This window comes from Hordeum vulgare, chromosome 2H (assembly GCF_904849725.1).
Source record: "Hordeum vulgare subsp. vulgare chromosome 2H, MorexV3_pseudomolecules_assembly, whole genome shotgun sequence".
In the NCBI taxonomy this organism is placed as follows: Eukaryota; Viridiplantae; Streptophyta; class Magnoliopsida; order Poales; family Poaceae; genus Hordeum; species Hordeum vulgare.
Window position 1 is genome coordinate 264,538,112 of NC_058519.1, and position 27,141 is coordinate 264,565,252.

Here is a 27,141-nt window from a genome sequence, read left to right on the forward strand (position 1 = left end):
CGAACTTTCCAGGAGGACAAGTCATTGGTGAACGTCACCATCGCCTTCTCGTTTATCTTTGTCATGACGGGGTCGTCCCACGGCTCTTTATATTCCTTTTCATTCCGGCAGGGGAACATCAACCTATTGTGCAAATTCTTTAGGAGCATGTTCTCCATATGTGGTATCTGCTTCAACCTCTCGTCGTTGATGTTGCCGGTTTCCCTAAGGATGCATCCAAGTTGATTGCCCCAGCACTTGCGCGCTTCCTATGGCGCCGTTGGCTCTAACTTCAAGGGGTGAATCTCCGTCACCACAATTTGTCTGATGCCAAGCTCGTTTGGTTTTTGTGTCCTCTTCTTCTTCAGTGCTTTACCGGCTACGACATCATCGTTGCCGGTCTCGGGGGCCGTGTCGGTGCTGGTGCCGGTGTCGCGCCGGGGTCGGGGTTGGGACCGATACCGCCACCAAGCAACCCCATCTGGTGTTCGTCGAGGCAATCGAAATAGTGATTTGCTGCCTCCATGGGGTCTGTGGAGTGAGCAGAACCACCCACAACTTCGGCGTCGGTAGACATGTTTCATATAAAACAATTGTAAATAAAAGATATAATGCAGAGAAAAAGGGGCCTGTATTTGGTTAGAATGTTGATTCATTGCCCTTCCGGCAAATCCCGGGTACTCCATATGTCCTAGTTTCTAGCACAAGTCATGGCCTACACCGAATCTGAGAAAGGCAACTTATTTCACTAGGGAAAAATATTTTCTTGCCATATTTTCTTGCCACTAGTTCAAAACATCAAACTTTCTGCCCACTAGTTCAAAATTAGAGTATCAAACTACGGTTTCTACCAAAACACATGCATGCTGAAATGAATTTCTAGAAACCATAACTAGATAAGAAATGCTACACATCAGCCATATGCATGCATACCAAAGCTTTCCGCCAAAGAGCACCTTGCCGGGGGGGTCGGGTACCTGCTGCCGAAGAGCATTGTCAGATAAAGAGAGAGAGAGAAAGCGAGAGAGAGAGAGAGAGAGAGAGAGAGAGAGAGAGAGAGATAAAGGTGGGGGGTCGGGTACCTGCCGGGGCCTCCTCAACCCTAGCCATCAGGGAGGGGCGGCGACGCCGATGGGAGAGCTCGGGGCGAATCTGTTGATGAAGGGCACGACGCTGGGGTGACGGCGACGCTGGGTGGAGTGAGGGGCGGCACGGGGAGGAGTCAGGGCGGCGCGGGGAGGAGTCAGGGCGGCGCGGGGATGAGTTAGGGCGGCACTGGGGGTGACGGTGATGCTGGGTGGGCACGGGCGGCGGGGGGAAGAATTGGGGAAGAAACAGGGGCTGTAGGGAGATTTGGTGACTTAGCACGCGCGGCGGTTAACTCAAACTAGCGGTAGCGCTTGTTTAGTTCCAGCGCTACTGCTATAGCAGTTAGCAGTAGCGCTGGTTTAGTACTAGCGCTACTGCTAAGTAGGAGTAGCGATTGTGCCGACCCAACGCTACTGCTAACTTTATTTTCTTTATTAGTTTCTTTTTATTATGTTACTTTATTATTTTATTTTTATTAATTTTCTTTTATTTTTATCATTTTTCTTTCCTTTTCTGTTTACTTTACTTTTCTTATTATTATTTGTTTTTCTCCCGATCGACGATGATGGCGTCTCCCTCTCCCCCAATGCGCGAATATCACCGGAACCATGCATGTGGTAACATATCAATTGACCGATAACGGTTACTTAAGTGCGTACACAAAATATATACAAATATATAAATGTACGTTTTTGATCAGCGGCGTCGACGACGTTTCACATTGATCTTCTTCCCTTTCTTGTTCGTTATCGAGTAATAGAGCCCCTCCTTGTGACTTTTCCGAAGCCATGGAGTACGATCTTTCCGTTACCATGTAGTCTTGATTCTTTTTTTCACGTATGCTTCATCATCATCCTCATCTTCCTTCATTGGGTTGTCATATTGGTCGTAGTCTTCCTCGTTAGCGAGTCCATCCATTCCGACGATGCTCCTTTTGGATCTCCTCACAACAACACGGTTGGGATTGGCCGGGTCGGTTATGAAGAAGCATTGTGTCACATGCTTAGCGTGTACCCATGGCTCATTTTTGGTGATGATGTTAACGTTCACGGGACTGCTCTTCGCGTCGGGTATAGACATGGTGGTGAAATACATGTTTTGTCTTACGACGTCCTTGGCCCATATGACACAGAACATCGTCGCATCATGCATTCCAGCATACTCATGCTCCCAAATCTCTTTGACCATTCCGTAGAATCTTTCAGTTGTGTCGTTGGCGTCGGTCACACATTGAATTCTCACCCAGGAGTTCTTGTAATCACTGTCCATTTCTTTGGCCTCCGTGTAGAATGTGTACCCATTGATATCATAGGACCGATAGGTCGCGAGCTTGGGCGCAGGGCTATGTGCTAAGGCGTGTATGAGCTATCCGTCCAAAGTGCCCTCTTCCGGGAGATTTTCAAGAACTTGATCTTTGAACCAACGCAAGAAAGTAGTGTTGTGCTCTACAGTAACTTCGTCGTTCGTCTTGAGCATCCCCTTATCACGGTACTTCTTTGCGATGCTTTCTTTGTGTCGTGCCACATAATCATCTACCACATCTAGGTGTTGTAGCACTACTAAGTTAGCCGTGTCAAAGTCGTTCCATCGATCCAAGTAGTCCACGTGCAATTCCCTCTGGCCATTGTTGTGACCATCTCCTTCGAGCTTGCCATCGTCCTTATTGACGGGCAAACCAACAATAGGGTCTCCGACGCTTATATAATTCTCGCAAAAGGAGACACACTCATGCGTCAGATACCCCATTCATCCTCTCGAATGACATCATGTTGTGAAGGAATGTCGGCCTCAGGTCAATGATGTCGTCCATGATGTGGACACACAGATGCACCATGACGTCAAAGAACACAGGCGGGAAGTACATCTCAAGCTCACATAGTATGACAACAATCTCTTCTTGTAGCCTTCGGAGTTGCTTCACACTTATGGCTTTTGAGAGATAACGTCGAAGAAGTTGCAGAGACCAATAAGCATGTCATGGACGTGCTTGTCCATTATCCCTCAAATGGAAACCGGGAGTATCTGCGTCATCCTCACTTGACAATCATGAGACTTCATCCCGCTCAACCTTTTCTTCTTGGGGTCTAGAAATCTACTTATCTTCACACCGTAACCGGAACTGACTTTGGTTCCCATAAGGCACTTGATGAATTGATCGATATCCTTCGGACTTAAGGTGAAGCACGAAGGGGGGCAATAATTCTCCTCCTTCTTGTTGACTTTTCTGCCCATTTCCCCCTCCTTTGTCTCGGTCTCCGTCTCCTCCATCAACTTTTTACGGTGGATGTCTTTCCTGATCTTCATATCTTCCAATTCTTTCCTTGCCTTCAGCCCATCCTTGATCTTCTCCAGGATGTTCATTAGTGTGCCAAGCAAGCTCTCGAGGACATTCTTCGTGATATGCATTTGATCAAGGCAATGAGGCGTGTCGTGATTGGGGCAGTACTCCAAGTCCCAGAAAACAGACCTCGTTTTCCATACCTTCAGTAGAGACTCTAGCGCCTTTTTCATCTTTCCCACCATGGGGCATTGTTCCTAGTTTCTCAACAGCTCGTCGATTTCGGCACCGCTCCTCTTACGTGGAGGTCCTCTAAACTCAGCCAACCCATTGAATAGATCTCCACGCTTTCTCGACGGGTCATCCTTCTCGAGCCATCTACGATGCCCCATGTACACGACTTTCCCAGACCCGCCATCTCTCGTTGAGGTAAGCTGCTCAGACGTTGTATCATGCATGCACCTCATGCATCCGCAGTATCCGTGGCACACCTGGCCTGCGGTGTACCCATAATCGAGATAGTCATGCACCGTCGTCATCAGTGCGGCTCTCATATGGAAATACTCTCCTTTGCTGGTGTCCCATGTCCATGCCGGTGATTTCCATAACATGTCTAGCTCCTCTTGTAGAAGCCCCATATACAGGTTAATACTATTTCCCAGTTGTTTCAGCCCTTGAATCAGCATGCACATGTGTATGTACTTTGTCTTCATGCACTTCTATGGGGGGGGGAGGTTGTACATCCATACAAACACGTGACATGTGCTATGGTTGGTGTTCTGGTTTCCAAACTGATTCATGCCATCGGTACTCGCACCAAGCACGATGTTCCTTGGATTTTCTTCAGCAAATCCATATACGGTGTTGAATTCTCTGCACTGGCTACCATCTACGAGGCGTCTCAGCCTCGGATCATCTCCATCGTCGGGCTTCTTCCTCTCTGAGTGCCATCGTCTTCGTGTCGATTGGTCATCTCTTCGTCTAGACCCATGTCGTTATTCCCTGCCATTTGGACGTCCTCACCATCATCATCTTCTTCACTTATCCATCGAGTATAGCCATCCATGAAACCATTAATCAGCAGGTGCGCCTTCAAAGTGCCATGATCAAAATTGTCAAAAAGGACTATTCCTTGCATCTTGCACATGGACATCTAATCCTAGTCCGATTATTTGCATGCATGTCCATCACCGCGGATTGCATGTACCGCTCCACCTTCCATCCATTCACCTTCGTGGACGTGCACGGTATTTCAAGCAAAAGGGTTATAAAATAAATAATGCATGCATGCTTCAAAGTCATATAAAATTTTGGCATGACCTTGCCTAAAAATAGGTCATATTGAGTTTGCTCGAAATTCACCGAAACGGAAATAAATCGACATTTCGGCAAAACATAAGCAACTCGATGAGAGGGCATGTCACACTCGCACAAACCTCTCCATATATATATATCCCAAACACACATATTCTCATTCACACACATAATCCCATTCTTTAGGTGAACAACTTTTTACTCACCGATATATCTCGCGAGAGAGACCAATCGAGTGAGATGATGAGAGAGACCGATCGAAAGAGCATGCGTGTATGGCTAAATAACTAGCTAGATCTAGGTGTTGGGGAGGAGAGGTAAATCTAGCTATCTAACTAATGGAGAGGAAGTTATGGTGGAGGGGGGAATTAATATAATGGGGAGAGGAAGAGAGGTGGGACAAAGAGAGATGTGAGAGAAGTCATTTATGAAGGAGAGTTATGGTGGAGGGGGACATTAATGAGGAGAGAAGAGAGGTAGGAGGAAGAGAGAAGAAGAGCAACAATGGTGTGGAGAGTGTGGAGAGGGGAGAGGAGGGGGGTAAAAAGGTGGCAACCGCAACTAGCAGTAGCGCTGGATAACAGAGAGCGCTGCTGCTATTCTATTAGTAGTTGTGTTGGATACCATCGAGCGCTACTACAAAGTGGGGCCAACTAGCAGCAGCGATGCCGCAACACGAAGCGCTAGCGCTGAACACTTAGCAGTAGCGCTGGATTTTGTCAACACTTCTACTACAGCTACCATCGGTGGCATCGTCTGGTTCCACATAGTAGTAGCGCCTTTTTAAATAGATGCGCTACTGCTAAGGTGTTAGCAGTAGCGCTTTACCGGCTCAGCGCTACTGCTAATTAGGAGTAGTGTTTTGTTTTTTCCAGCGCTACTACTGAGGTCATGCCTATAAGGTTTTTCCTAGTAGTGTCTACTGGAAGACCAAGATGCAGATGCATCCTGAGGCTATTGACAATGATCTCTCGTACATTGTGGAACATGGCATTCCCTCCATCGCTGCTACTGTCTCGACCGCTGATGTGAAGAAATTCAAGCAACTTGATTCTCAAGCGAAGAATATCATTTTTGGCCATCTAAGTGAAGCTCACTATGACAGACTGAGTGATTTGGTCACAACTAATCTTATCTGGGATAGGTTGTCCAAAGTCAATGAAGGAATTTCAGCTTAGCGTGACTCTCGTGTTGATGTTGTTCGCAATCTCTTCAATCGCTTCAAGAGGCATGGCAATGAAAGCTGCCAAGATACCTTTGATCGCCTCACTAACATCTCAAGTGATTTGCAAGCACTAGGATCTCGAGACATCACTACCCATGAAGTCGTGAACAACTGTTAAGATCTCTACATCCATCATTTGACATAATGGTTATGATGATTCAAGAAAGAGGAGACTATAAGATGCTTGATCCTGTTGATATACTCGAAAGACTCAATACTCCTGAATTCCAACAAGAAAAAAATAGAGATTTGTATGGACCAAGCTACTCACGACCTCGTGCGCTGATGGCCAAAGCAATTTCCTCATCTGAAGAAGAAGACTTAGATTGCGGCATTGGTGATCCTGAAGAACATGGAGAGGAGATTGCAATGCTAGTGAGGAAATTCCAGAAGTTTACAAGGCGTGGCCAGTTTGGTAAATCTTCAAGAAGTGATATGAGAAAAGCAGAATCTTCATCTGAGGACTACAAGGAAAGAACCTACCACAAATGCAAGAAATCTTGTCACTATATTGTTGATTGTCCTTGCTGGGTGAAGGAATCAAAGAAGAAGAAATACAAGTATGAAAGTTCTGCTGACTCGAAGAAAAATAAGAAATCTTCAAAATCCTGATCCTCAAAGTCCTCATCGCACAATAATACTAGTTTCAGAAAGGCTTGGGAACTCATTGGCAAGGAAATGGATGCCGAGGAAGAATCTGAGGAATGTGATGAAGAGGAAGGTTCTGAGGAAGACTCAGAGTCTGGTGTGGCAAGTCTTGCACTGGCTACCACATTCGTCAGCAAGTCAATCTTCAACCTTGAAGAAAATGACAACGCTATCTACACTAATGACTATGCTGATGACTTCGATCCAACCTATTGCTTCATGGAGAAATGTTCAAAGGTAACAATGTACTTCCTCCTCTGACTCAAGTGACTGTGAACCTGATGATTATAAAAAACCCAGTTACAGTAAACTTGTCAAGATTGCAACTAAACAATAAAGTGCCATTGAAAAGCTTCAAAAAGTACTAGACGGGAGCGATGACCTGTTCTATGATGAAATTAATCATACTCAAATCCTCATTGAAGATGTGAAAAGTGTTCAGTACAGATTTGATAGTCTTCAAGATTGTTATGGCACACTCTTGGCTGATCATGAGAAACTTTCCTATGAATTTCTTCAAAGGAAACTTGATCTTGAGAAGTTTAAGATGTGTCATGATAATCTTCGAATGGAAAACGATTCATTGCATGCTCAACAGATCAGTGCCACTCGGGTTGAATTCACTCCACCATGTCTCAAATGCATCGAGCGCAAAACTGTGAATTCTTCACTAGAATCATCAAATGCTTCTATTGCTACAAATTCTTCAACTGCTCATGTGGTAACAAATTCCTCGCTTGAGGAAACCACCAATGTTATTGATGAAAATGTAGAGCTGAAGGAATTGTATGTGACAGGCATGTAGAAAAGTCTCAAAGGGCATCAAACCCTTTGCGATATGCTCAAAAAGCAGATTTTGAACTAGAACCCGAGCAAAGAAGGAATTGCCTTTGAAAGGAAACTGAATGCTGACGGATCGTATTGGAAACTTGAGCAGTATCCCAAAACCTCATGGGTTGCTGCTAAACGACCTCTTGTTGATCCATCCAATCTAACAGGCTTTGCATGTGAATTTTCCTATTCCTCAGACGAGTCATTTTACTGCAACTATAAACTGTTCAAAAATCAATCTGGTGAAGTATTTGCTCCATATGCTGGAACTAACTGCAGGAATGGACCACCCTTGAGGAAAATCTGGGTCCCCAAAAGTTTCTTGGAAAATCTTTCGGTGAACGTCCTCATCACACCACCCGTGAAGAACCTGAACCCCAGATCAAATTCCTCAGGTGGACCAAAGTCTTCAAGAGAATCAAAATCCTCAACTCGTCAAAACTATGCTCGTACTCCTACTAATGCTTGTGATATGCAGGGAAATTACAAGGGATATGAATATCATCATTATACCTCAAATCATTATGTTCATATATCCTCAAAGAACTTCTCTGCCTATTCATCTGAGTACTCTATAACCCCCCTAGTGTGAAGAGAAGTGCATTAGCTTCAATGCCCCCTTTCTCATATGGTGCTCGCAGGATGATGAACTCTTTGCCACCCCTTCAGATGTGGGTTGTCAAGAATTTGAACTAAGCACCTGTGCAGGTCAGGTCTCCACATGAAAATCATCATCTGAAGAATTTGGTGGAGACTTGAGAAAAATGCTTGATTGGAAGCAAGCTAAAATTGATGAAATGATAACATTTCACATGTCCTCAAATTTACTGTTTATGATGAAATTCCTATCTAATGAAATTGATATCATATTCTTAAAGTCTGAAGCATATGAGATGGTAAGTTGTACTAATTCATCTGCAGGATGACAAACCCAAGAGTACTGATTGGGTTCTTGATAGTGGGTGCACAAACCACATGACTGGTGATAAAAGTTTGCTGATGAATATGCCACTGACTCCATCACCACTGAAGCAAACACTTATGCTAACAAAGGTAAAAGCAAGGTATTGGGACTTGGAAAAGTTGCTATTTCCAAGGACAGCCACATGGACAAAGTGATGCTTGTCGAATCCCTTGGGTTTAACCTCATGTCAGTATCAATGCTTTGTGATCTCGATATTATTGTTATATTTGGAAAATATAAATGTGTAGTCATCATGGAATATGACAGATCCAAAGTCTTCGAAGGCTTTAGGAGAGGACATTTGTACATTGTTGATTTTTCCACAGGTCCTCAACCAGCCACATGCTTACTAGCAAAAACCATAGAAGGTTGGCTATGTCTTTGCAGGCATGAGGAATTTGCATACGGCGGCGAAGAAGAAACATTTCATTGGCATCGAATCAGTCAAATTCCTTAAGGACCACCTCTGCGGTACTCGTGAGTACGGAAAAATGACCAGATCCAAACACCCCTCGAAGACTATCATGACAACTACTCGTGCGTTTGAATTTCTTCACATGGATCTATTTGGACCTACTCATTATGCTACTCTAAGAAATGCAGCATCCTTATATGGCTTTGTCATTGTTGATGACTATTCTCGATATACTTGGGTACAGATCATTCTGTATAAAACTGAAGTGCAGGAAGTCTTCAAACCATTTTCCTCAAGGGCCTCGACGAACTTCGGCGTCAAGATCAAACACATCAGGAGTCACAATGGAACATAATTCAAAAACACTGGTCTTGATGATTATCTTGATGAACTTGGTATTACTCATGAATTATCTGCTCCTTATACTCCTCAACAGAATGGCGTCGTTGAACGTAAGAACATGACTCTGGTTGAAATGGCATGGACTATGCTGGAATAATATCAGACTCCTTGTTGTTTCTCGCCTGAAGCAATTAACACTTCTTGCCACATCATCAACAGGGTATATCTTCACAAATTCCTCAAGAAAACCTCATATGAACTCCTCACTTATAAGAAACCCAATGTAAGTTATTTCAAATTCTTCATTACAAAATGCTAGATTAGAGATCCTCACCATAGCTCAAAATTTGCACCTAAAGCACATGAGGGTTTTATGCTTGGTTATGTAAAGGACTCGCACACCTACAAAGTCTTCAACACCTATCACAACAAGGTCGTTGAAACTATAGATGTGCGGTTCGATGAAACTAATGGCTCTCAAAGAGAGCAATTTCCTCCTGTGCGAGATAAATTATCTCCTAAGGAAGCAATCAAGTTCAAAGCTACTTAAGACATTGTTCCTACTGAGGAAGTTACTGAAGAAATTGTCCCCAGGACTGATGAAATTCAAGAAGGTGCTTCTGAGGAAATGGCTGCAGATCAAATTCCTCAGCCCAGACGAAATCCTCAACTAGCTCATCCAAGGATTGCAAATGAAGTAGAACTTGACAAAATCCTTGATGACATCAACGCGCGAGGTCCTCTCACTCTCTCAAAAGCTTCACATTTTGTTAACTTTTGTGGGCATTCCTCTTTTGTGTCTATCACAGAACCCTCAAAAGTTGTTGAAGCTTCCATGGAACCTGAGTGGATTCAAGCCATGCAAGATGAACTTCTTCAATTCAAGCTAAATGACGTATGGGAACTCATCAAACGACCAGATCCTCACAAGCACAATATCGACACCAAGTGGATTTTCCGAAACAAGCAAGATGAGGATGGTCAAGTGGTGAGGAATAAGGCACGACTTGTAGGCCAATGCTACACACAGGTTGAAGGAATTGACTTTGATGAAACTTTTGCACCTGTTGCTAGACATGAAGCTATTTGAATACTACTTGCTTATGATAATTATCATAACATTGCTTTATATCAAATGGATGTGAAAAGTGCATTCCTCAATGGTAAGCTTGAGGAAGAAGTATATGTTGCTCAACCCCCAGGTTTTGAGGATCCAAAACATCCAGACAAAGTCTTTAGACTCAAAAAGGCACTCTATGGCCTCATGCAAGCCCCTCGGGCGTGGTATGATACATTGAAGGAATTCGTCATCAAGAAAGGCTTCAAACCTGGTTCACTCAATCCAACTCTTTTCACAAAATCCTATGATAATGAACTATTTGTGTGCCAAATATATGTCGACGACATTATCTTTGGTTGTACTGACAAACGTTACAGTGATGAATTTGCTTACACGATGAGTGAAGAATATCACATGTCTATGATGGGGGAGCTGAAATTCTACTTAGGTCATCAAATTCGTCAATAGTGCAATGGAATCTTCATATCACATGAGAAATACCTCAAGGATATTCTAAGGAAATTCGACATGCATGAATGCAAAGGTGTCAAGACTCCTATGCCTACCACCGGTCACCTCTACATTGACGAAAATGGTAAAGATTTTGATCAGGAGGTATATCGCTCGATGATTGGCTCTTTATTGCATCTATGTGCATCTAGGCCAGATATAATGCTTAGTGTTTGCATGTGTGCTTGTTTTTAAGCAAAAATGAAGGAATCACACCATAAGGCTTTGGAGCATATTCTTTGATACTTAGCTCACACACCAACACTAGGATTATGGTACCCCAAGGGCTCAAATATTCATCTTGTTGGATATTCAGATTCTGATTATGCTGGTGACCATGTGGATCACAAGTCAACATCTGGCACTTGCCATTTCCTTGGAAGATCACTAGTCTGCTGGTCCTCAAAGAAGCAGAATTGTGTTTCTCTCTCCACTGCCTAAGCTGAGTACATTACTGCTGAATCCTGTTGTGCTCAACTGCTATGGATGAAGCAAACCCTCAGAGACTACGACATCAACATGTAGAATGTGCCTCTCTACTGCAACAATGAGAGTGCTATCAAGATCCCCTACAACCCACTACAACAATCGAAGACTAAGCACATCTAGATTCGTTATCATTTTCTTCGGGACCATGTCCTCAAGGGCAACATCATCATTGATCATGTGAAGACTGACAATAAACTAGGAGATATTTTCACTAAGCCCTATGATGAGAGAAGGTTTTGCAAGTTGCGGTGTGAGCTAATAGAGTCTTCAAATGTTTTGTGAAAACATGCACACATCCTAACAATTATGCAAAATTGATGACTTAAATGTGAAACACACGAAGAATCGATTTTCTTCAATAAATGAAGAATATCACTCTTAGTGTGAGGAAATTAATGAAGATTTTGATTCTCAGGGCCGTACGACAATTGTACGCGGTGCCTGAAATCATCATTCTTATACGGTGGGTCACGCCACCACCCAACTTTCAAATTCTTCAAGCTGTTTTTCTTCAAAGTTGAAATTCATCAACTTGGCACTTTGTCACAAAATCCTCAAGTTTTTCAAAATCATCAAAATCTTCAAATTCTTCAAAACGTTTGATCATTCTCATTTGCATATATATATATATATATATATATACATATATATGTATATAGTGTCCTCAACAACATTCACTTATAGCTCAGTCTTCAATTTGATATTTCATCTAAGTGAATGTGATCGGACCCGACTCCCCTCTATGCTCAACTCAACCTAGTCTATTCATTTCTTCATATGCGTTCTACTTGACAATTGTTCAAAATCCTCACTGTGTCCTTGTTAGCTGAGGACTTTGCAACGAAATCCTCAAAACTTCAAAAATCAATTTTTATAACGTTACACAGTAACTCGAACCACTTCCCACAATCCGATAACCACGAACTCCATCGCTTCAATCGTGGGCTCCATGTGTCGTGAGGAGACGAATGGGCAAGGGTAGTTCAGTCTGAAAGTTCGGCCGAAAAGTTTTTCACCTGAGCTATAATTAGGCCCTTACCGCCCTTAGTCAAAACTCTGCATCCTCTCTTCTTCTCTACTCGAGCTCAACCCTAATGCCACCGCTAGCAATATCTTCGCCGGTGAGGAAAAGCTTCACTGCCTCGCCCTCGTCGTTGCCTAACTCACGTCGGAAGTGGAATCTCTCCCTCCGCCACCGCCGTAGGTGATCTCTATCGCCAAGTTAGGGCGTGGAAGATCTGAACCGAAGAGCTTCTCTCTTTTACTGCTCCTGTTCTTCGTGTTCTTTGCTCTGGGTAATTAAAATCTTATTTTACTGCGTGTGTTCATCTATTATTTCACTTTGGACTCGCGAAATCTGTTTTTCCTCAAAGTGTCTGTCAGCCATGCACACTCATTCCTCAAACACTTGATGAATTTCACTAAGCTACTCAAATTCTTCATGAGATTCCTCAATTGTGTAAATTCTGGAATCTGCACAACTCTGGAACCAAAGATCAGAATGCTTAGTCAAATTCCTCAACCCACTGGTCAAATTCCTCAACTACTAAAATTTTCAATTTCTTCAAATCTAAGAGCGCATATGACCTCTCCAAATTCTTCACACCTATACGGTGTTCATAGGTACAAAAATGTCAGCTGATGAATCACTAGGTTCTCATCAACTTAACTCATTTGCAGCGTTTCTCAAGTGTCATCAGAATCTTCAAGAGTGCATATTCCTCAGCAAAAGCCTCAGTTGAAGAAAATGGAAGATGACAGGAAGCAGAAGGGAGGAAAGAAGCTTGAACAAAACACATCTTTTGAGATTCCTGAAGACATATACGCTGACTACTGCACTCCTGATGAGGAAATTCATGGAAAAGAAACCATGGCGAAGCAAAAGATAAGGCTTCGGAAAATTGAACGCAGGTGGGCTAAGGAGTGGAAGGAGTACATATATATTACTCCTAAGTATGCGAAGAAATTCACCCTCAAGCCACCTTGCAAGAGGCCTCGTCAAGGTGATCAACAAGTTTCTTATCTATCAAGTTTGAAACTATTCAGGCTTACCCTAATGAAAAGGACAAATATTTATCTAAGTTACACAAGAAGGCAGAAGCAGCCGTGAATAAATTCAGTGATGACTCTGCTGTTGCTGCCACTTCCGCCACCTCTTGAGTTGTTGAGTCCTCTGCTACAGCAATTCCTCAGAAGAAGACTGTGCCGAAGAAACCAAAGGCCTCACTGCCAAAAGAGCAATTGCCTCAGAAGGCTGCACCAGTTCCAAAATCTTCAACAACAGCACAGTCCTCACAACCTCAACAGAAGCAGCTCATTAAACATCAGCCCGCTCAATCAAGTTCCTCGGTGCCGTCAGCCACGAGCTCTGCTACAAAGTCTTCACCACGTCTATTGAAGACTAAAATGACTGCTGGAAGAGGCATCAAGGCTAGTCCTAGCAAAGTCATCAACGTTCCTTCTGCACCTGAAGGAAGTGAGGAATTTTATGAGGAGGCTCTTCAAGCGATCATCAGAAACAAGCAGGAACGAATTGCTCAAGCCTCAGGCAGCTCCATTCCTCTTGCCATGGACCCGAAGGGTTTGCTGGACTTCATCGACCTCTGATATGAAGATACAAACACTCCCAATGATGACTTGAAGCTTCCCCCCGGCGTTAGCCACATGATAGCAACTTTCATCAATGAGGCAAAATGGAAAGAACAACTAGCCAAGCAAGCAAAGGCTGCTAAACTCAAGAAGGAGAAACTCCTCCAGAAGAATCTCCTCAAGTTGACGCGTGAATCTCTTGTATCAACTCAGGTTGAACTTAAAACCTTGACAGATAAATACACAAGTCTATCTGATTGTCAAGGTGTCAAGGTGAATTTCATCAAGGCTGCAACAACTGCAGTTGATGAATACAACAAGAAAGCTGCTCCTCCTATGGAGCAACAACCACCTCAGTCTAGCTACACTGTTCAGCTGACAGAGGAAGTTGAAACTGATGAACCTGCTCGTGAGGAAATTCCTCAAGATACTCTATCTGAAGAAACTGCTCCAGGTGAGGAAACTTCTCCAGCTGAGCGAACTGCTAGGGCTGAATCTGCACGAGCTCCTGATGAAACTATTTCTTCACCTCAACCCTCAAAGGTGAAGTAGATGATTCCGTCTGCATCAGACGTGAAGAAGATCAAAGATGCTGAGAAAGAAGCAAGGAAGAGAAAAGCTTCAATGACCTCGGAAACCTCAGAGGCCAAGCGCCAAAAGGTCACTCAGTCAGAGTCTTCAACTACCCCGGTGGATGCTACTCCTCTGAATGTAGCTCCTTCTTACTTGATCGTTCCCTTCGGAGTTGATTACATCATTCCTGAAGATGATGAAGAAATGGAGGATGCTGAAGATGATGGAGAAATGGATGAGGAAATACTGATTGACGACATTCCACAGTCCACAATTCCTCAAAAGACCTCTGAAGAACGAGTGGATGATGATGAAACTGGGTGCAGCACTCCAATTATTCATGATGACTTTTGTGAAGAGACACATCCTCGCTCACCGAGGTCAACTCAAATTCCTCTAACTCCTGCTGCAACAGAAATCCTCACAAGCTCTGATGGGAATACCTTCCGTGAGGAATCTGCTCAAGAATTAGCTCCATCAGCTGAAGACAATGCAGCGACAAATGCTGCAACTGCCTCCTCCAACTAGCAAATTCCTCAAACTGAGGAAAATCCACAAACTGAGGAAAATGCTTAGAATGAAGAAAATGCTCCTGCCCCAAACATTGAAACTGCTATTGTTGTGGTATAACAGAAACAACAATGATAGTGGCTCATCCTCAAGACCACCAGCATAATCCTCAACCGCAGTAGAATCAACCTTTCTCCAAAAGGCCAAAGTTTCAAAAGGAGGCATTCTATGAAGAACGCATGTACTTTACTGGCGAGAATCCATATGATAAGCTTCGCATCAAGAACAAGAAGTTTTGGCCAAGGAACCAACTCAACTACTATGCTTCAGTGCTCGATGGGAGGAACAAGATATTTCAGCATAAACATATTCCTCAATGTGATATGGAGGAAATACCTTGCTTCACTCCAGTCCTCAACGTTCTTCACGAAGCTGGATTACTGCCTCTTTGCACTGACATTGGCGACTCGAACTTCTTCAGTTTTACGGCACTCTACACATCTCTGGCGACCCAAAGGATGTCAACACTTGGGTTTCAGATTGGATGACTCAGCAAATGCACTACAAAGCGCCTGCCACTAAATTTCTTCGAGCTCTTCCAATCTCAATTCCCTCAGAGGATGCAACGCTAATGTATGTTGAACGTGAACTACCCAATAGACTGATGGAACTCCTCATGAAGCCTTTGGCCAAGGAGCAACCTCCATGAACTCTCTTTCTGGTACAAGACTTGAGATATGAACCACGAACAGTCTACAGAATCCTGGCCAATATCATTGCTCCTATCAAAGGGCATGATGATGAAGAAGATGTCGTAAGCATCATGAAGCATATCCTTTTGAATATCATCCATGGCATACCAATGAATCTTCATGACTTCTTCCTGAGCAATTTGGCTGATAACGCACTAACGCCTTTTGAAATGAAGATTTATGCACCATGGATCATGAGATTCATCTGAAGCAGGTCAGGAATCAACTACCATGCTGATTTTCCAAAGCACATCGGACATCTGTGGCCAATCAGAGTCATCAAGAAATCATTTGAGCCTGTTGAAGGCAAAGGAAAATCTGTGATTGATGAAGGAAATTGGCCCCTTGATGGCCAGTTTCGTCAAGTAGAGTCATATTCTTTATATGATGACACTCCTACCCAAGATCCACCAAGCCAGCTGCCCCCAGAGTGATGAATAACAAAGAGCTACTGCTCAGTCTCCATCAGAAGGTCGATCGAAATCACAAATGGGTCAAATGTCAATTATGTGCCATTGTGAAAACCCTTAACGAGACTCCGAACGCAGTGAGGAAAAATCACTATTATCTTCATGAGGTGTTTGATCGAACCTGGGCCACCTTGGCTCATCTAAAGAGAACTAGAGGAACTGGACTTTACTCAAGACTTCGACTGGTCGTGGCCTCCCAAGAAGAAATTAAAGCCAATTCCAATTACTGACCTTGAGGACAGTTCTTTTTCTTCATTCCGCACTGCTGAGTCAGCTGAAGAACCAGAAGACACTGCAACTAGTCCAAGGAAGAAGCCTGTCGCCAAGAATCCTGATGCCTCTTCATCAGCCAAGAAGTGAATTTCTTCATAGGGCATTCGTCCTCAGTTTTGTCCCTTTTCGTCACTTGATGTCAAAGGGGGAGAAATCTGAGTTAGTCTTCAAACGGGATCTATTTTGGGGCTTATAAACATTATTAAGTTACAAACTCTTGGTTCTTCTGAAGTGTTTTATGTAATGAGTTGTAACTTAAACCCGATTGTGCTCTGACTATTTTGAACATTTTTCTTCGCATGCTTATTCCTCAAAGTATATTAATGCAGGCTTGCTGAAATTCGTCAGACACCATTTCTCATCATGCATTCTCAAATTCCTCATTTTTATGTCAAATGTATGCATGATTAACAAGATATAGGGGGAGCTCTCTGTGATATAAATCATCAATGTGCATCTGCTGTGAAAAGAAAATTCCTCAAAATATGCACATCTTCACGGGGAGTCTCTCAGTATCTTGAATTCAAATTCCTCAAACTCAGTATTTACACTTCATATTTTTATCCCCGTTGAAAACTTAACCTAATTGTCATCAACCACCAAAAAGGGGGAGATTGTAAGTGCATCTAGTGCCCTTAGTGATTTTGGTGGCTTGAAGACTTATATGTTAAGTGACTAATGTGTTTATAAGTGTACACAAGCTCTATAAGTCTCTGAGGAGTTTAAGTTATACGATGAATATCGACCCCTAAAAATGTATGTCTTCGAGTGAACAATTTGGTCTAAACTTGAAGACTTTGATCGCGATGAAATTCATATTCCTCAAGAAGATTTTGAAGATGAGGACTTCGGTGTGTCTTGAAGAAAACAGTCTGAAGACTTTGAAGCGTGAAGATTTACTCTTTTTTTCATTTTCTTACTCTTGAGTCATAGGAACACCTTACTGTTAAAGGGGTACGAAGTAATACTATGGAATGAATTTCCTCATGATGCTCAACCCAAGCCTAAACCTACAAAATCCTCAAGTGAGGAATATGAGAGACATGAGGACTTTCACAGTTGAAAGTTCCGACCGTGGCCCCGACATGCGCCACCTCACTGATCTTATCCAGACCAACAGTCACATTATTTAAGGGCATTTATGTCAAATCATGTCGGAATGGTCCCAAGCTATAAATAGCCGCCCCCCACAACCACTAGCTGGTTGGCTGCTCCGAGAGAAACTGACACTTGTCATTTAGAGCAACCCAAATTCCTCAAAGTCTCCGAGAGTAAATCATAAAGTGAGGAAATACCCCAAACACTAAACCACAAACCAAAAACCAAGTGATTGAGCATCACTGAAGAATTTTTTCCTGTGTGGAACTGAAGCCTTTTACCTTTGAGGACTGTGCATCCTCCAGACGGTTAGGCGTTATGGTCTAGAGCATCCAGTAGTCAATTGTGGATCTCCGGGTGACCGAGTTTGTTAGGGTTTGGAAGTCTGCCCCGAAGACTTACCATTAGAGTTGGGCGAGGACTGTGTGTCCTTAGTTCAAGGAGAATACAGTAGGGACTCTGTGTCTTGGAACTGTGTGTCCTTCGCTTTCAATACCAAGCCTCTCCAAACTAGACATACGACTGTCACAGTAGTTGGAACGGGTTCTAATTCTTCACCTCTTTCAATTCCTCGATATTGTATGTTGAAGACCTTCATTGTCACTGTTTGATGAATTTGCTGAAGACTTCCATTGAATTTCCTCAACCCAAATTCTTGATACCAGTTAATCTTCACCTGCTTATTCTATTCGTAGATACTGTGCAACCAAATTTTCATAATCTTCATCAAGTAAACTGCGGTTATAATCTTTGCACCTCTGATCCTGCGCTTTTTACGTTGCAAGTTATTCATTAGTGAGGAATTTCCTCAAAAGTAGTTTCATCAGCGATTAAGTTTCAAATATCGCATATTCACCCCCCTCTAGTCGATATAACACACTTTCACATTGCGTGATCTCTTGCTTGGATAGGTTGGATGCACCGACTGACAAATGTCTCAAGCAGATCCATTCTGGTCAGCCCGCCACGGATCAGATCCACTAACGCATTCACCAGAATTCCTACTTGGTTCTTCTCCTCTTCTAACTCAGTCATTGTTCTGGGAGCAACAGGTCGCTCCAAAGTGAAGGGGGAAGACCAGTCGACATGTTTGGGGCTGCTATAACTTTGCAATAGAATAAGGCCGATTGCGAGCCTTGGACGGGTTGAGGGAGATTCATTTGCGGATATGCACTCTTAGTCCTTTTCTAGATCCCCAAATTGCCAAACAGTTGTATGACGTTGGCTCTACTATCCTTGGGTTTGGCTTTCTTAACCGACTGGGAACAAACAGTGAAGATGTGCTTGAACAGTCCCCGGTGAGGAGGACAACCCAAGAAACACTCCCACAATGTGATGAATGCAGCAAGGTGCATTCGTAGGATGATGATGAAGTTGGGCACCAAACAGTTCAAGAACCCGCGGATGAATGGGTGGGGAGGCAAAGAAAAACCTCGCTCTACATGGTTGGTGAGAAGAACTCTCTCACCTTCGCGTGGCTATAGCTCGCTCACCCCCACTGGTAACCTCCAGGAATAGGCGACGATCAATCCATTGTGGACGAGGTTCAAGACATCAATCTCCTTGACAGATGATGGGAGAAAATCCCTCTGGATCCAGCCCGAGCTCCCGACGGCTTCTTCGAGCTGTCTTCCTTCTTGGCCCGCTCAAGTTTGCTAGTCTTCGATTTCGTCATCTTGACGGTGGTGGAAGAGACAGATCTGAGTAGATCTCGAGAGTCGGAGGAGATGAAGGAAAGAGGGAGATTGAGAAGGGGCACTGTTCCAACCCTAGCACCGGTTCATTTTGTAGCCTTCCGAGTGAGTCACTCACATGTGGGCCTGCCGATCTCTGTATATCCCGTTATCAGAGGAAGCACGATTTGTGGCAATAAGGGCCGCACGATAATTGAGGAGTCGGGCTCTCATTTACCCCGGTTGTTGCGTCATCACCGTTCAGCGTGCGCTTACCAAATTTTCGAATCCCGTGAAATCTGGGCCTCACAAAGCGATCCATGACATCAAAAGATCCCATCAGTCACTCGGACCAGTTTTCGCTATCGGATTCACTCGGAAATATTTGAAGACATAATCGATCAGGGTGAATGGCAAATATTTCAATCGACGCACGTTTCTGCCAAGCGTCGATGTACACTCAGAATTTGGCGTGTATTGCAGAATCTGTATCGACCCTTGTTTTTCCACTCAAACCCCGATCCATTCGGGGGCTAATGATGGGGATATGTACCTAGGGTAGGGTCATAGGACTGACCTACATGTCCTACCAAGGTCATAACATTAAATACTTCAAGATTTCAAGGAATGTTTCAACTGACCCGCCATGGGTCACTCGGTAAAGAATCCACTCGGAGACTTTCTCTATCCATTTGAAAAAAGACTTCGAATCGGAAGAATAAGAAGCTAGTCGACCGCAGAGTTTGGAAGTCACTCCGGGAAGGCCAAGGGACAGGCGTTCGTTTGGACATCATAAGTAACATTTATTACGTATGTTGCTAGTAACACACACCTTTGTATTCATTACTCGAAGCCTTGGATGCCTGGGACTTGATGAGGGGTAGTGCACTCTATATAATGCACACCGCCCCTCTGGCACAAGGGTTTGCACCCCCTATAACATACACTCCACACGACAAGAGCTCCCGAGCACTGAAATGTAGGGATGTTACCTCCATGAGAGGGGCCTGAACTCATACATCATGTGTACAAGCTTGCTTTATCTAGGACTCTGCACTCTCCTTTCGTACCCCTCACCTCTACTGTCAGGTTCGTTCCCATGACAATTATCTCTTCTCGTGAGTTCTGTATCAGGAAGAGGACACAATGGGGTTATGTCTGACCTACGTAGGTGTTCAGGATCATTCTTTTGATCATCAGTAGTTCATGTCCTCTATGCGTAGATCATCTCCCTCTTTAATTCTTGTACTCATAAGTTAGCCACCTCAAATAAATGCTTAGTAGCTTTCTGCAGCCTCACGACTTAACCATACCTCACCCATTAAGCTTTGCTAGTGTTGATACCTTTCGAAATGAGATTGCTGAGTCCCTATGGCTGACAGATTACTACAACACCATTTGCAGGCACATGTAAAGAGTTATTTCGACGTGAGCTTGATGATTGTTCTATTTGGAGTTTCTTCTTCTTCTTCTTCTTCTTCTTCATCGATCTGGGATGGGTTCCAAGCCGGCAGCCTGGGATAGCAAGGATGGACGTCGTTCTTTTATCGTTTGTTTTCGTCCGTAGTCGGACCCTGGTCTTCTTCATGATGACTGTATTTTGTTGTATTGATGTGAACTTGATGTAGTTTGTGGCGAGTGTAAGCCAACTCCTTATACTCTTCTTTTCAGTACATGTACTTGTAACGATATCCATCCTTGAGGAACGACAAGATCCTCTTCTATCCCTGTTGAGGCCCTTGCGCCAAAATAATGACAGGATCGTATCTTGGACGTTACAAGTTGGTATCAGAGCAGTACCGACCTAGGAGCCCCCTTGATTGATCGAACTTGGTCGAGTCGAGTCTAGTGAAAAACTGCTTTGAGTCTAGTTATATATCGGAGAGTAGGATTATTTTTTGTCCTCTTCTATGCTCTAGTGAGGAATCATGATGTAAGAGTTTCAATTCTACTCCTCTTCTCACTCAATTTTTTTAGGATCGCACGGATATTTTGGAATCTATATGATGTCGATGTGACAGAGTTGTGTCTTGGTGCCTCCTGTCCAACTTGATTTCTTCCGAGGAGTTGAGCTCCAGGGGATTCTTGAGCACATTACTATTATTCAGATTTCTTAGTATCTCAGGATGGAGGATGTTCGAAATTGCTTCAATTCTAGTAGTGACGAGAGGAGTCCGGCATCCCCAGTACTACTGGAGAGCGTCCGGATGTACTACCATACTTGGCATCATTGTGACTACGAGGATCGAAGGTAGACGAGTTTCCGAGATCTCTGGTTATGTGTTGACGGATGTGATACACTTGACGAGTTAGTGTTATTGCTAGTAGTTGAGTGATGAATTTTCTTCTTGTATCCATGGACTCGATTGCATGATCAGAAATTTTAGAAGTTATTAGGTGGGAATTCAAGTAGTTACTTATAGGGCAGTCTTCCAACAGATGCATGATGTCAGGTTGGGGTTCGACATCTAGTGGAATGCCAGGAAAATATCAGATGAAATATCGGTCATGAATTTGTCCCGGGTTGTGTTGTAAACCTCATCCTTTGTTTTGTTGGAATATGGTAATTCGAGTTGCTTCGAGGTCAAGTAGTGATTTCATATCTTTTCCATGTGGTGTTCTCATATTTTTATGGGAATGCTAATTGTTTTGCTCAATCAAATTGTCTTATCAATTCTTGTCAATCGGAGTCGTCATGTAACCTCTTTTCAACCGGTGTACTTCTCTTCAAGTAATTCAATATTCTCCAATATTTGCAAGATCAACCTCTCATTTCATTCTGGACTTTGTCTCATCTGCCCTAAGTTGTCTTTGTTTTCCCTGCCCTCCTGCCCTTTTCTTCAGTGATTGGATTTCATCCAAGTACATTTCTTTTCATGATGCTTCCGCTATCTTCACTTTTGTGTTCTGTCCAGTGATTCATTGCGAAGTTTCTGAGGACTTCTAAGTTCATCATTTTTCATTCTTGTTCTCTTTTCCGGTGAATTCAATTCATGATCTCGGTTTTCATCATATCCTTGTCTTCCTCTGATGATTTTTGTGATGGGAATCCTTATCAAGCCTCTCTTGTTAGTCATCCATCTCTCTTCTATCCGGAGTGCTGAAGATATCTCAGAACCTTCTTGTTTTCAATCCTTTCAATTATTTTGAGGTTCCCACCTCATCTAGTTTTCATCTATACCGGTGCAATATATCTCTTGTCTAAGAAATTGTTTCAATGGTGGTTTCTTTTGAGTGGACCCATAACCCACACGTTCTTTCCCAAAATCTTACTTGGCTCTTCTAATCTTTTGTGAGTTCTCTACATATTTTCAAGTGTGATGTAAGTATGAATCCCATCAGTCATATTCCGGCTTCAGGATCGCTTCAAATTTATTTCTCGTCATTGGCTCAATCTTTCCTGTTCATTATTCCGGAGTGTCTCGGTAATTTTGATGGTATCCCTTCACATCATTCTCAGCTTGGAAGGCCGAACGAGGTATTCTCTCAAATCTTCATCCATTCTTTTGAATATTTGTTAATTCAACTTGTTGCTACCATTTCAATTGTTTCCAATCATGAGAAATTCCTTCCTTATCTATCCAGTGCATTTCAGTGTTGTGTTCATTTCTCGATCCTCCGAAGTGATAGAGGCAAAGTTGTCCATATCATTCAATGAGATCATGGGTATCATTTTGGTGGAGTAGACTCTGACGATATGACAACGAACGTGCGAGGATGTCGCGCCTTAGCAATCGCTAAACCAACTCCAAGAGGTTATTGACCACGCCGGAGCACGATCAACCTCACCACGAAGGTTTGTTTCCTACACGCAACGAAGAACAATCAAGAAACTAAGATGCAATCAAGATATTACGAATATAAGAGGAAATCTTTATTTATGACGGTGGGGTTCTCTGACGCCTTTGTCTGGTCATAGAACAAAAACAAAGAACGCGAAGTTGCAGCTATCGCGAACTTGTAATCTAAACAAAACCCAATTCTATACGGTGGCCTAAGGGTTGTATATATGAGGGAATAGAGAGGCAATTTCGTGACCCTTGCAGGAGGGGTTTAAAAACAGCCCTAAACTCCGTTTCCCACACATACGGACTCTAAAAATAGCCTATATTATGATATTTTGAAATTACATGGGCCTGGCCCAAAAATAAGGTGGCGCAACACCTATAATAGCCTATTGATGAAATTTATAAAGTGGCGTCTTGAATATTTCGTCCAAAGCCTTTATGCTCTCCTTATGGTGGCTTTAGAGTGCGAAAATCACCACTGGAATCTCCATTGTTCTCTCCTGCGCGTGCACCTTCTTCTCCATGCTTGATCCCGCTCCAACGGATATCCTTCCTGTCCACGCTAGGTCCTTCATTCATGAGCACAACAAAAGTATATAACTTAGGCAGCATCATATGTTCATGAACATTAGAAGTATTCCCAAGAAACGAAAATACCTGATAATTCAATTGGCGTGCACGAGATCTAGTAACTGGTCCAGTATGTATAGCAGCTCGGGCTGTGGGTGTAACAATGGTGTTGATGTCCTCATCATCCTCCCCTTCTTGAACTGAAGTCGTCCTCGACGGAAGCTCATCTTCCTCACCCAAATATGGCTTCAGATCTGCAATGTTAAAAGTGGGACTAACCCCAAAATCTGCAGGCAACTCAAGTCTATATGCATTATCATTTACTTTCTCTAACACTTTGAAAGGATCATCAGCTCGTGGCATTAGCTTTGACTTGCGCAAATCAGGAAACATATCCTTACGCAAATGCATCCACACAAGATCTCCATGTGCAAAGACAACATGTTTTCTACCCTTATCTCCAGCAAGTTTATATTTAGCATTCATGTGCTCAATGTTTTCCTTAGTTAACTCATGCATCTTTAATATCAAATCAACATGTTCTTTAGCATCATAATTAACCATCTCCGGAGATGGAAGAGGTAACAAATCAATAGGTGCATGAGGTAGGAAACCATACACAACTTCAAAAGGACACATCTTTGTAGTAGAATGCAGCGAACGATTATAAGCAAATTCAATATGAGTCAAGCATTCTTCCCATAGTTTTAGATTGTTCTTCAAAACATCCCTAAGCATAGTAGACAAAGATCTATTAACTACTTTAGTTTGTCCATCAGTTTGGGGGTGACATGTAGTACTAAAATGGAATTTTGTCCCCAACTTTGCCCATAAACGTCGCCAAAAGTGGCTAAGAAATTTCGCATCACGATCGAAAACAATCGTATTCGGCACACCATGCAAGCGAATAATTTCACGAAAGAACAAATCAGCCACATTAGCGGCATCATCACTTTTATGACATGGTATAAAATGTGCCATTTTTGAAAATCTGTCCGGGACAACAAATATGCTATGCCTCCCCTTCTTTGTTCGAGGTAAACCTAAAACAAAGTCCATAGATATATCCTCCCAAGGAACACTAGGTACACGCAAAGTCATATATAAACCATGAGGATTGAGTAGTGACTTATCTTTTTGACATGTCATGCAGCGAGCAACAAAACGCTCAATATCAATCCTCCTCCATGCCAAAGTGTCCCATCAATGTGTAGCAAGTATGTCCTCTCTCTTCTTTATGCCAAAGTGTCCCATCAATCCTCCTCCATGCGCCTCCTATAACAACAAAAGACGAACAGAGCTACCTGGAATGCATAGCTTGATAGAACGAAAAACAAATCCATTATTAATGATGAACTTGTTCCGTGTTCTCCCTTCTTTACAATTCTCCAACACATCTTTGAAATCAGCATCATGCACATATTGATCTCTGATGGTCTCCAAACCAAATATTTTAAAGTCATGTTGTGAAAGCATAGTATAACGACGAGACAAAGCATCAACAATAACATTTTCTTTACCCTTCTTGTTTTTAAAGAAGTACGGGAAAGTCTCAATGAATTCAACCCATTTAGCATGTCTACGGTTCAGTTTTTCTTGACTTCTAATATGTTTCACAGATTCAAGATCAGAATGTATGACAAATTCTTTGGGCCATAAATAATGTTTCCATGTTTCCAAAGTCCGAACAAGAGCATATAATTCCTTATCATAAGTAGAATAATTCAGACTAGGCCCACTTAATTTTTCAGAAAATTATGCAACAGGTTTACCATCTTGTAATAAAACACCTCGTAATACAATTCCACTAGCATCACATTCAAGCTCGAAAGTCTTATTAAAATCAGGAAGTTGGAGTAAAGGAGCATGTGTTAACTTATCTTTCAAAACTATGAAGGCTTGTTCGTGTGCGGTACCCCAAGAATAAGGCACATCCTTCTTTGTGAGCTCACTGAGAGGTGCAGCAATGGTGCTGAAATATCTCACAAAACGCCTATGAAACCCGGCGAGTCCAAGGAAACTCTTCACTTGTGTGACCGTTCTGGGCTGCGGCCAACTCTCAATAGCTTCAATCTTGGCTTTATCAACTTCAATTCCCTGTGGAGTAACAACATAGCAAAGAAAAGATAATCGGTATGTGCAAAAGGTGCACTTCCCAAGGTAACCAAACAAACGTGCATCACATAGAGCAATAAAAACAGCATGCAAATGATCCAAGTGTCCCTCCAAAGATCTACTATGAATCAGTATATCATCAAAGTGGACTACCACAAATCGTCCAATGAAAGCACGTAAAACCTCATTCATTTATCTCATGAAAGTGATAGCTGCATTAGTCAATCCAAACTTAGTTTTAGATGCCGTTTTCCATTCATCTCCCAATTTCATGCAGATTTCATGGTAACCATTATGCAAATCAACTTTGGAGAATATTGTAGAGCCACTTAATTCATCAAGCATATCATCTAGCCTAGGAATAGGATGATGATAACGAATAGTAATAATGTTAATGCCTCTACAATCAACACACATACGCGATGTACCATCCTTTTTTGGCACTAGAATAATAGGAACATCACAAGGACTAAGAGATTCGCGTATATAACCTTTGTCGAGCAGCTCCTGTACTTGACGCATAACCTCCTTCGTCTCCTCTGGATTGGTACGGTATGGTGCACGGTTGGGTAGTGATGCACCGGGAATTAAGTCAATCTGATGCTCAATCCCTCTAATAGGTGGTAATCCCGATGTCACGTCTTGTGGAAAGACGTCAGCAAACTCCTACGAAATATTAATGAGAGCAGGAGGAAAAAAGGGTGGCATGTCCTCAAATGAAAATAATACCTCTTTGCATAAGAAAGCATAGCAAACAAATGTATTAATATCCAAATTAGTGATATCAGATTTAGTGGCAAGTAAACAACCACTCTTTAGTTTGATTTCAGATGCAACACTAGATGATGATTTAGTAGGCTTATTGTGTTGCTGAAATTCCTTCGCTACAATCTGATTTTCACTCTTATGTAGGGCATGTTTTGCTTTACTAGCTCTAGCAATGTCATCTTTCATAATATGTTCAGGAGACATAGGAAGCAAAGTTATATTTCGATCCTTATGAACAAGAGTATACTTATTTGTTCTACCATGGTGTACATAATTTTTATCAAATTGCCATGGTCTACCAAGTAAAATGAAGCATGCTTGCATGGGTACAACATCACAATCAACAAAATCAGAATATGTAGCAATGCTAAAATGCACACGAACAGTAAGTGTTACCATAACCTTGCCACTATTGTTGAACCACTGGATATATTAAGGATGAGGATGTGGTCTGATGGTGAGAGAAAACTTCTCCACCATCTCCATGCTAGCTAAGTTGTTGCAACGCCCTCCATCGATGATGAGGCGAACAAAACGTTCCTTTACAACTCCCTTTGTATGGAACAAGTTGTGCCTCTGATTGTGCTCAGCCTTTGTTACCTGCACACTTAAAACATGTTGAGCAACTAAGCTTTCATACCTGTCAGCGTAGTCAGCAGCCTTGTAGTGTGTATCTTGTTCAGTATCAGCCACACCCCGTTCTTCACTTGCAATAAGGGCCAGAGTCTCCTTGTCATAATCACTAGCGGAGTCATATCCACCATCCTCAGTAATACTCATCACGCGCTCGCATAATGACGTCCACCCTTGCAACGACG